Source organism: Arachis ipaensis, chromosome B6 (genome assembly GCF_059453495.1).
Source record: "Arachis ipaensis isolate K30076 ecotype BB chromosome B6, ASM5945349v1, whole genome shotgun sequence".
NCBI classification, from domain to species: Eukaryota; Viridiplantae; Streptophyta; class Magnoliopsida; order Fabales; family Fabaceae; genus Arachis; species Arachis ipaensis.
Window position 1 is genome coordinate 56952903 of NC_142441.1, and position 11010 is coordinate 56963912.

Consider the following 11010-nt stretch of genomic DNA (forward strand, 5'->3'; position numbering starts at 1 on the left):
TTTCCATCTCCTTCATATGAGCAGGAGAAAGGACAAGAATATTCTTGTTGAAGCAGATCCAGAACCTGAAAGGACTCTGAGAGGAAACTAAGAGAAGCTAAATTACAATAATCCAGCAAGCACCTTTCAGAAATTTTCGAACAGGAAGAGGAGATGGCAGCTAAAAATAATAATAATGCAAGGAGGATGCTTGGTGACTTTACTGCACCTAATTCCAATTTACATGGAAGAAGCATCTCCATTCCTGCCATTGGAGCAAACAATTTTGAGCTGAAACCTCAATTAGTTTCTCTGATGTAGCAGAACTCCAAGTTTCATGGACTTCTATCTGAAGATCCTTTTCAGTTCTTAACTGAATTCTTGCAGATCTGTGATACTGTTAAGACTAATGGAGTAGATCCTGAAGTCTACAGGCTCATGCTTTTCCCTTTTGCTGTGAGAGACAGAGCTAGAATATGGTTGGACTCTCAACCTAAGGATAGCCTGAACTCTTGGGATAAGCTAGTCAAGGCTTTCTTAACCAAGTTCTTTCCTCCTCAAAAGCTGAGTAAGCTTAGAGTGGATGTTCAGACCTTCAGACAAAAAGAAGGTGAATCCCTCTATGAAGCTTGGGGGAGATACAAAGAACTGACCAAAAAGTGTCCTTCTGACATGCTTTCAGAATGGACCATCCTGGACATATTCTATGATGGTCTGTCTGAATTAGCTAAAATGTCCTTGGATACCTCTGCAGGTGGATCCATTCACTTAAAGAAAACGCCTGCAGAAGCTCAAGAACTCATTGACATGGTTGCTAATAACCAGTTCATGTACACTTCTGAGAGGAATCCTGTGAGTAATGGGACGCCTATGAAGAAGGGAGTTCTTGAAATTGATACTCTGAATGCCATATTGGCTCAGAATAAAATATTGACTCAGGAAGTCAATATGATTCTCAGAGTCTGAATGGAATGCAAGCTGCATCCAATAGTACTCAAGAGGCATCTTCTGAAGAAGAAGCTTTTGATCCTGAAAACCCTGTAATAGCAGAGGTGAATTACATGGGTGAACCTTATGGAAACACCTGTAACCCCTCATGGAGAAATCACCCAAATCTCTCATGGAAGGATCAACAAAAGCCTCAATAAGGCTTTAATAATGGTGGAAGAAATAGGTTTAACAATAGTAAACCTTTTCCATCATCCACTCAGCAACAGACAGAGAACTCTGAACAAAATACCTCTAATTTAGCAAACTTAGTCTCTGATCTATCTAAGGCCACTGTAAGTTTTATGAATGAAACAAGGTCCTCCATTAGAAATTTGGAGGCACAAGTGGGCCAGCTGAGTAAAAGGATCACTGAAATCCCTCCTAGTACTCTCCCAAGCAATACAGAAGAAAATCCAAAAGGAGAGTGCAAGGCCATTGATATAGTCAACACGGCCGAAACTGGAGAGGAAGGGGAGGACGTAAATCCCAGTGAGGAAGACCTCCTGGGAGGTCCAGTGATCCATAAGGAGTTTCCCTTTGATGAACCAAAGGAATCTGAGACTCATCTAGAGACCATGGAGATTCCATTGAACCTCCTTATGTCCTTCATGAGCTCTGACGAGCATTCATCTTCTGAAGAGAATGAGGATATTACTGAAGAGCAAGTTACCAAGTACCTTGGTGCAATCATGAAGTTGAATGACAAATTATTTGGTATTAAGACTTGGGAAGATGAACCTCCCTTGTTCACCAATGAACTTAGTGATCTGGATCAACTGACATTGCCTTAGAAGAAATAGGATCCTGGAAAGTTTGTAATACCTTATACCATAGGCAACATGATCTTTGAAAAGGCTCTGTGTGACCTTGGTTCAGGGATAAACCTCATGCCCCTCTCTATAATAGAGAAACTGGGAATCTATGGGGTGCAAGCTGCTAAAATCTCATTAGAGATGGCAGACAATTCAAGAAAACAGGCTTATGGACAAGTAGAGGACGTGTTAGTAAAGGTTGAAGGCCTTTACATCCCTGCTGATTTCATAATCCTTGATACTGGGAAGGATGAGGATGAATCCATCATCCTTGGAAGACCTTTCCTAGCCACAGCAAGAGCTGTGATTGATGTTAACAGAGGTGAATTAGTCCTTCAATTGAATGAGGACTCCCTTGTGTTTACAACTCAAGGTTACCCTTCTGTAAACATGGAAAAGAGGCACAGTAAGCTTCTCTCAAAACAGAGTCAACCAGAGCCCCCATAATCAAACTCTAAGTTTGGTGTTGGGAGGCCACAACCAAACTCTAAGTTTGGTGTTGAACTCCCATATCCAAACTCTAAGTTTGGTGTTGGGAAGTCTCAACAATGCTTTGAACATCTGTGAGGCTCCATGAGAGCCCACTGTCAAGCTATTGACATTAAAGAAGCGCTTGTTGGGAGGCAACCCAATTTTTATTTATCTAATTTTATTTTTCTTGTTCTTTCATGTTTTATTAGGTTCATGATCATGTGGAGTCACAAAATAAATATGAAAATTGAAAACGGAATCAAAAACAGCAGAAGAAAAATCACACCCTGGAGGAAGACCTTACTGGTGTTTAAACGCTAGTAAGAAGCATCTGGCTGGCGTTCAACGCCAGAACAGAGCATGGTTCTGTCGCTGAACGCCCAAAATGGGCAGCATCTGGGTGTTTGAACGCCAGAATTGCACCCTGGAGAAGAGCTGGCGCTGAACGCCCAAAACAAGCATGGTTCTGGCGTTCAACGCCAGAAATGGGCAACAAATGGGCATTCAACACCCAGAACAAGCCCCAATCTGGCGCTGAACGGCCAGAGTTGTGTGCAAGGGCATTTTGCATGCCTAATTTGGTGCAAGGTTGTAAATCCTTGAACACCTCAGGATCTGTAGACCCCACAGGATCACCTCAGGATCTGTGGACCCCACAGGATCCCCACCTACCTCCACTCACTTCTTCTCACCCCTCTTTCACACAATCCCATAAACATTCTTCCCCAAAATTCTTCACCAATCACCTCAATCTCTCTTCCCTATAACCACTTCACCACTCACATCCATCCACTCTTCCCCATAAACCTACCTCATAAACCGCACCTACCTTCAAAATTCAAAATCAATTTCCCCCCCAAAACCCACCCTTATGGCCGAACCTTACCCCCCTTCCCTATATAAAGCCCTCCATTCTTCTTCATTTTCACACAACACAACCCTCTCCTCCATATTTTCTTCTTCTTCATCATCTATTCTTTCTTCTCTTGCTCGAGGGCAAGCAATATTCTAAGTTTGGTGTGGTAAAAGCATAAGCTTTTTATTTTTCCATTACCATTGATGGCACCCAAGACCGGAGAATCCTCTAGAAAAGGGAAAGGGAAGACAAAAGCTTCCACCTCCGAGTCATGGGAGATGGAAAGATTCATCTCCAAAGCTCATCAAGACCACTTCTATGATATTGTGGTCAAGAAGAAGGTAATCCCCGAGGTCCCTTTCAAGCTCAAGAAGAATGAGTATCCGGAGATCCGACATGAAATTCAAAGAAGAGGTTGGGAAGTTCTAACAAACCCCATCCAACAAGTCGGCATCCTAATGGTTCAAGAGTTCTATGCCAATGCATGGATCACTAGGAACCATGATCAAAGTAAGAACCCAAATCCAAAGAATTATATTACAATGGTTCGGGGGAAATACTTAGCTTTTAGTCCGGAAAATGTGAGGTTGGCGTTTAACTTGCCTATGATGCAAGGAGATGCACGCCCCTACACTAGAAGGGTCATCTTTAATCAAAGGTTGGACCAAGTCCTCATGGACATATGTATGGAAGGAGCCCAATGGAAGATTGACTCCAAAGGCAAGCCGGTTCAATTAAGAAGACTGGACCTCAAGCTTGTGGCTAGAGGATGGTTGGAGTTCATCCAATGCTCCATCATCCCCACTAGCAACCGATCTAAAGTTACTGTGGATCGGGCCATCATGATTCATAGCATCATGATTGGAGAGGAAGTAGAAGTTCATGAAGTCATCTCCCTTGAATTCTACAAAATAGCCGAAAAGCCCTCTCCTGGGGAAAGGCTAGCTTTTTCTCATCTTATTTGCCATCTATGTTACTTAGCTGGAGCTTTCATAGAAGGAAACATTCCCATTGAGGAAGAGAAGCCCATCACTAAGAAAAGGATGGAGCAAGCAAGAGAGCCCATTCATGGATCTCAAGAGACACATGAAGCTCATCACCATGAGATCCCGGAGATGCCTCAAATGCATTTTCCTCCACAAAACTATTGGGAGCAAATCAACACCTTCCTAGGAGAATTAAGTTCCAACATGGGACAATTAAGGGTGGAACAACAAGAGCACTCCATCATCCTTCATGAAATAAGAGAAGATCAAAAAGCAATGAGGGAGGAGCAACAAAGACAAGGAAGAGACATAGAAGAGCTCAAGGACATCATTGGTTCCTCAAGAAGGAAACGCCACCATCACTAAGGTGGACTCATTCCTTGTTCTTACATTCTCTGTTTTTCGTTTTCTCTATGTTAAGTGCTTATCCATGTTTGTGTCTTCATTACATGATCATTAGTATTTAGTAACTTTGTCTTAAAGTTATGAATGTCCTATGAATCCATCACCTCTCTTAAATGAAAACTGTTTTAATTCAAAAGAACAAGAAGTACATGAGTTTCGAATTTATCCTTGAACTTAGTTTAATTATATTGATGTGGTGACAATGCTTCTTGTTTTCTGAATGAATGCTTGAACAGTGCATATGTCTTTTGAAGTTGTTGTTTAAGAATGTTAAATATGTCGGCTCTTGAAAGAATGATGATAAGGAGACATGTTATTTGATAATCTGAAAAATCATAAAAATGATTCTTGAAGCAAGAAAAAGCAGCAAAGAACAAAGCTTGCAGAAAAAAATAGCGAAAAAAATAGAAAGAAAAAAAAAGAGAAAAAGCAAGCAGAAAAAGCCAAAAGCTCTTAAAACCAAGAGGCAAGAGCAAAAAGCCAATAACCCTTAAAACCAAAAGGCAAGGGTAAATAAAAAGAATCCCAAGGCTTTGAGCATCAGTGGATAGGAGGGCCTAAAGGAATAAAATCCTAGCCTAAGCAGCTAAACCAAGCTGTCCCTAACCATGTGCTTGTGGCGTGAAGGTGTCAAGTGAAAACATGAGACTGAGCGGTTAAAGTCAAGGTCCAAAGCAAAAGAAGAGTGTGCTTAAGAACCCTGGACACCTCTAATTGGGGACTTTAGCAAAGCTGAGTCACAATCTGAAAAGGTTCACCCAATTATGTGTCTGTGGCATTTATGTATCCGGTGGTAATACTGGAAAACAAAGTGCTTAGGGCCATGGCCAAGACTCATAAAATAGCTGTGTTCAAGAATCATCATACTGAACTAGGAGAATCAATAACACTATCTGAACTCTGAGTTCCTATAGATGCCAATCATTCTGAACCTCAATGGATAAAGTGAGATGCCAAAACTATTCAAGAAGCAAAAAAGCTACAAGTCCCGCTCATATGATTGGAGCTATGTTTCATTGATAGTTTGGAATTTATAGTATATTCTCTTCTTTTTATCCTAATTGATTTTCAGTTGCTTGGAGACAAGCAACAATTTAAGTTTGGTGTTGTGATGAGCGGATAATTTATACGCTTTTTCGCATTGTTTTTAGTATGTTTTTAGTAGAATCTAGTTACTTTTATGGATGTTTTCATTAGTTTTTATGTTAAATTCACATTTCTGGACTTTACTATGAGTTTGTGTGTTTTTATGTGATTTCAGGTATTTTCTGGCTGAAATTGAGGGACTTGAGCAAAAATCAGATTCAGAGGTTGAAGAAGGACTGCTGATGCTGTTGGATTTTGACCTCCCTGCATTCAAAGTGGATTTTCTGGAGCTACAGAACTCAAAATGGCGCGCTTCCAATTGCGTTGGAAATTCGACATCCAGGGCTTTCCAGCAATATATAATAGTCCATACTTTGGCTGAGTTTAGATGACGTAAAAGGGCGTTGAACGCCAGTTCTACGCTGCTGTCTGGAGTTAAACGCCAGAAACACGTCACAAGCCAGAGTTGAACGCCAGAAATATGTTACAAACAGGCGTTCAACTCCAAGATTGACCCCTACACGTGTAACATTCAAGCTCAGCCCAAGCACACACCAAGTGGGCCCCGGAAGTGGATTTATGCATCAATTACTTACTTCTGTAAACCCTAGTAACTAGTTTAGTATAAATAAGACTTTCTACTATTGTATTAGACATCTTTGATCAGTTTTATGCTATCTTAGACTTTCATGGGGGCTGGCCATTCGGCCATGCCTGAACCATTATCACTTATGTATTTTCATACCGTAGAGTTTCTGCACTCCATAGATTAAGGTGTGGAGCTCTGCTGTTCCTCAAAGATTAATGCAAAGTACTACTATTTTTCTATTCAATTCAACTTATTCCGCTTCTAAGATATTCATTCGCACTTCAACATAAATGTGATGAACGTGACAATCATCATCATTCCCCCACGAACGTGTGCCTGACAACCACTTCCGTTCCACCTTAGATTGAATGAGTATCTCTTGGATCTCTTAATCAGAATATTCGTGGTATAAGCTAGATTGATGGCGGCATTCGTGAGAGTCCGGAAAGTCTAAACCTTGTCTGTGGTATTCCGAGTAGGACTCTTGGCCAGTTTCACTGACCTTTTCTTTACTGTTTTTAGGGTAGTTTCATACATTTCTTTAGGAAATAAGCTAGTTTTGGGTAGATATTCACCAACACCTTGATTCAAGCATACATTGTGCATTTTACATTATTTCATGAGGATTTTGCATGAATTTAGTGACAAATTGTATGCTGCAATAACCATGACTTGGACTAGAACTTTGATGCACTCTGTTGCTTGATTTCAGGACCAAAGGAAGCAAGGAAAGGGAGGTAACTTGCAAGGTTAATGAGAAAAGTGATTGCCAATAACACTCTCAAAGCCATCATTGCCCACGTTAAGAGTCACGTTAACTAAGTTAACGTGCACTTTAACGTGGAGAAGGGAAGTTGAGCCAACGTTAGTGACACTTAACATTGTCACTAACGTTGGCAAACGCTCATGAGTGGCCACGTTAGAGCCCACGTTAACCTAGTTAATGTGGCCTCTAACGTTAAAGGGGGAAGAGAAGCCAACGTTAGTGACATTCAACATTGTCACTAACGTTGGCCTAAGGATGCAACACACCACGTTAACTCCCACGTTAACTTAGTTAACGTGGGAGCTAACGTAAGAAGTGAGAGTTGTCGACAACGTTAGTGATACTCAACATTGTCACTAATGTTGGAAGCAACCACACAAACCCCCAAGGAGCCACGTTAACTTCCACATTAACTTAGTTAACGTGGAAGCTAACGATGAGGAATGAATCATGAACCAACATTAGTGACAATCAACATTGTCACTAACGTTGGGATGGCTAAGAATGGCCACGTTAGAAGCCACGTTAACCTAGTTAACGTGGACTCTAATGTGAGATCTAGGGGCACATTGGAACGTTAGTGACAATGTTGAGTGTCACTAACATTCTCGAAGTTTGGTAAAGCCACGTTAGAAGTCACGTTAACCTAGTTAACGTGGGCTTTAACATGAAGCACAAAGGGGCACACTGGAACGTTAGTGACAATGTTGAGTGTCACTAACGTTCTCGAAGGTTGGCAAAGCCACGTTAGAAGCCACGTTAACCTAGTTAACGTGGGCTCTAACGTGAGGCAAAGGGGTACATTGGAACGTTAGTGAAAATGTTAAGTGTCACTAACATTCTCGAACTTATACTTTCACTAAATGTTAACACCCCTAACGCCCTGAGCTAAAGTCTCTGCCCACTTAGCACTTTCTCTCTGCAAGTAAAGCGAAGCCCAAATGAAGAAAAGAACTGCTTCAAACTCAAGATCCAAAGGCCCAAGACTTGAAGAGCAAACTAGAAGCTGAGAAGAGTAGTATATATAGGAGTAGCTTTGAATTATTAAAGGAGTTCTAGAGGCTGGAAAAAGAGAACTACTCTCTGTATTTTATCTTCTCTGCATTTTCTAGTTTTATGATGTATTCTCCATCTTTGTTTTCATTTTCAAGAGCTATGAACAACTAAACCCCTTTCATTGGGTTAGGGAGCTTTGTTGTAATTTGATGGATCAATACTAATTTTCATTATTCTTCTTCTATCTTTTCTCTTGATTTTACTTGAAAGCTTTCGATCTTCATCCCATTGAGTAGTTATCTTGGAAGAGAAGCTATTCAAACTTGGATCTCTTTTGAACCTTGAAAGAGGAATGAAGAGATCAAGCTAGAAATGCTTTCTCATGCTGGACCAAATTGGGTTTGGATGGGTATGTGACTATAACCCTCTCAATACTTGATTTGGGAAATGCATGCGGGAAAAACTTGTCTCTCAACAAATCTCCCTTTGGCAAGTGTACCGAATTTGTCGTCAAGTAAAAATTCACAATAGAGTGAGGTCGAATCCCACAGGGATTGATTGATCAAGCAAATTTAATTCGAAGAATGTTCTAGTTGAGCGAATCCAGAATTTGGGTTGAGAGTTACAGAAAATAAAATGGCGGGAATGTAAATAACAGAAAAGTAAATGCTAGAATTAAAGGACTAAAAGTAAATGACTGAAAATAAATTGCAGAATTGTAAATGGGAATGGGGGATTTGCTCATAAAAGTAAATGGCAGAAATTAAAGAGAATGGGTAAGATCAGAGATGGGGAGTTCATTGGGCTTAGGAGATGTTGCAATTCTCCGGATCAAGTTCATTTTCATCTCTTCCTCAATCAATGCACTCATTGATCTCCTTGGCAATCTTAAGTGATTGAATTACAATTTCTTGCAATTCAATATCTCAAATCTTGATCAATAGCCAATTCCTTGGTCAATTGCTCATGAGAAGAGATGAAGTATGGTCACTGATTATACCACATGCATTTCCCAAATCAAGTATTGAGAGGGTTATAGTCACATACCCATCCAAACCCAATTTGGTCCAGCATGAGAAAGCATTTCTAGCTTGATCTCTTCATTCCTCTTTCAAGGTTCAAAAGAGATCCAAGTTTGAATAGCTTCTCTTCCAAGATAACTACTCAATGGGATGAAGATCGAAAGCTTTCAAGTAAAATCAAGAGAAAAGATAGAAGAAGAATAATGAAAATTAGTATTGATCCATCAAATTACAACAGAGCTCCCTAACCCAATGAAAGGGGTTTAGTTGTTCATAGCTCTTGAAAATGAAAACAAAGATGGAGAATACATCATAAAACTAGAAAATGCAGAGAAGATAAAATACAGAGAGTAATTCTCTTTTTCCAGCCTCCAGTCCTCCTTTAACAATTCAAAGCTACTCCTATATATACTACTCTTCTCAGCTTCTAGTTTGTTCTTCAAGTCTTGGGCCTTTGGATCTTGAGTTTGAAGCAGTTCTTTTCTTCATTTGGGCTTGGCTTTACTTGTAGAGAGAAAGTGCTAAGTGGGCAGAGACTTTAGCTCAGGGCGTTAGGGGTGTTAACATTTAGTGAAAGTATAAGTTCGAGAACGTTAGTGACACTTAACATTTTCACTAACGTTCCAATGTACCCCTTTGCCTCACGTTAGAGCCCACGTTAACTAGGTTAACGTGGCTTCTAACGTGGCTTTCCCAACCTTCGAGAACGTTAGTGACACTCAACATGGTCACTAACGTTCCAGTGTGCCCCTTTGTGCTTCACGTTAAAGCCCACGTTAACTAGGTTAACGTGACTTCTAACGTGGCTTTGCCAAACTTCGAGAACGTTAGTGACACTCAACATTGTCACTAACGTTCCAATGTGCCCCTAGATCTCACGTTAGAGTCCACGTTAACTAGGTTAACGTGGCTTCTAACGTGGCCATTCTTAGCCATCCCAACGTTAGTGACAATGTTGATTGTCACTAACGTTGGCTCATCATTCATTCCTCATCGTTAGCTTCCACGTTAACTAAGTTAATGTGGAAGTTAACGTGGCTCCTTGGGGGTTTGTGTGGTTGCTTCCAACATTAGTGACAATGTTGAGTGTCACTAACGTTGTCGACAACTCTCACTTCTTACGTTAGCTCCCACGTTAACCAAGTTAACATGGGAGTTAACGTGGTGTGTTGCATCCTTAGGCCAACGTTAGTGACAATGTTGAATGTCACTAACGTTGGCTTCTCTTCCCCCTTTAACGTTAGAGGCCACGTTAACTAGGTTAACGTGGGCTCTAACGTGGCCACTCATGAGTGTTTGCCAACGTTAGTGACAATGTTAAGTGTCACTAACGTTGGCTCAACTTCCCTTCTCCACGTTAGAGTGCACGTTAACTTAGTTAACGTGACTCTTAACGTGGGCAATGATGGCTTTGAGAGTGTTATTGGCAACCACGTTTCTCATTAACCTTGCAAGTTACCTCCCTTTCCTTGCTTCCTTTGGTCCTGAAATCAAGCAACAGATTGCATCAAAGTTCTAGTCCAAGTCATGGGTAATGCAGCATACAATTTGTCACTAAATTCATGCAAAATCCTCATGAAATAATGTAAAATGCACAATGTATGCTTGAATCAAGGTGTAGGTGAATATCTACCCAAAACTAGCTTATTTCCTAAAGAAATGTATGAAACTACCCTAAAAACAGTAAAGAAAAGGTCAGTGAAACTGGCCAAGATGCCCTGGCATCACACTTACAACCATTTGAATAAATTAAATTTGAAAGTAAGCCCAGAGATTAAGTTTGGTATGGCCACCACCATACGAAGATCACTTAAGCAAGCCCAATACCATTCAAGATTGAAAGCATTTAATAAATTGGTGGGGGGCATAAATGTTGGTTTTAATATGTTCGAAAGGGGTTAAAAGGGAAGGAATGTGAAAGGATTGGAATTATTTCACCCTTATGAACACATTAAAAACCCAATGATGAACCCAATTTATTAGATGCAATGGGATTAGGTTTGGTGTCCCAAGGGACACTCATCAGTTGCAATTTCATTGCCTCACACTATA

At 40.6% G+C, this 11010-nt stretch overlaps 1 non-coding gene across 1 annotated transcript; it reads right to left on the reverse strand.

Moving 5' to 3' along the window:
- Positions 1–549: 549 nt before the first annotated feature.
- LOC148555694 (small nucleolar RNA R71) lies at positions 550–657 on the reverse strand. The gene has a single exon (XR_015887898.1). It is a non-coding gene; the product is annotated as a small nucleolar RNA R71 (small nucleolar RNA).
- Between the last annotated feature and the right edge of the window lie 10353 nt (positions 658–11010).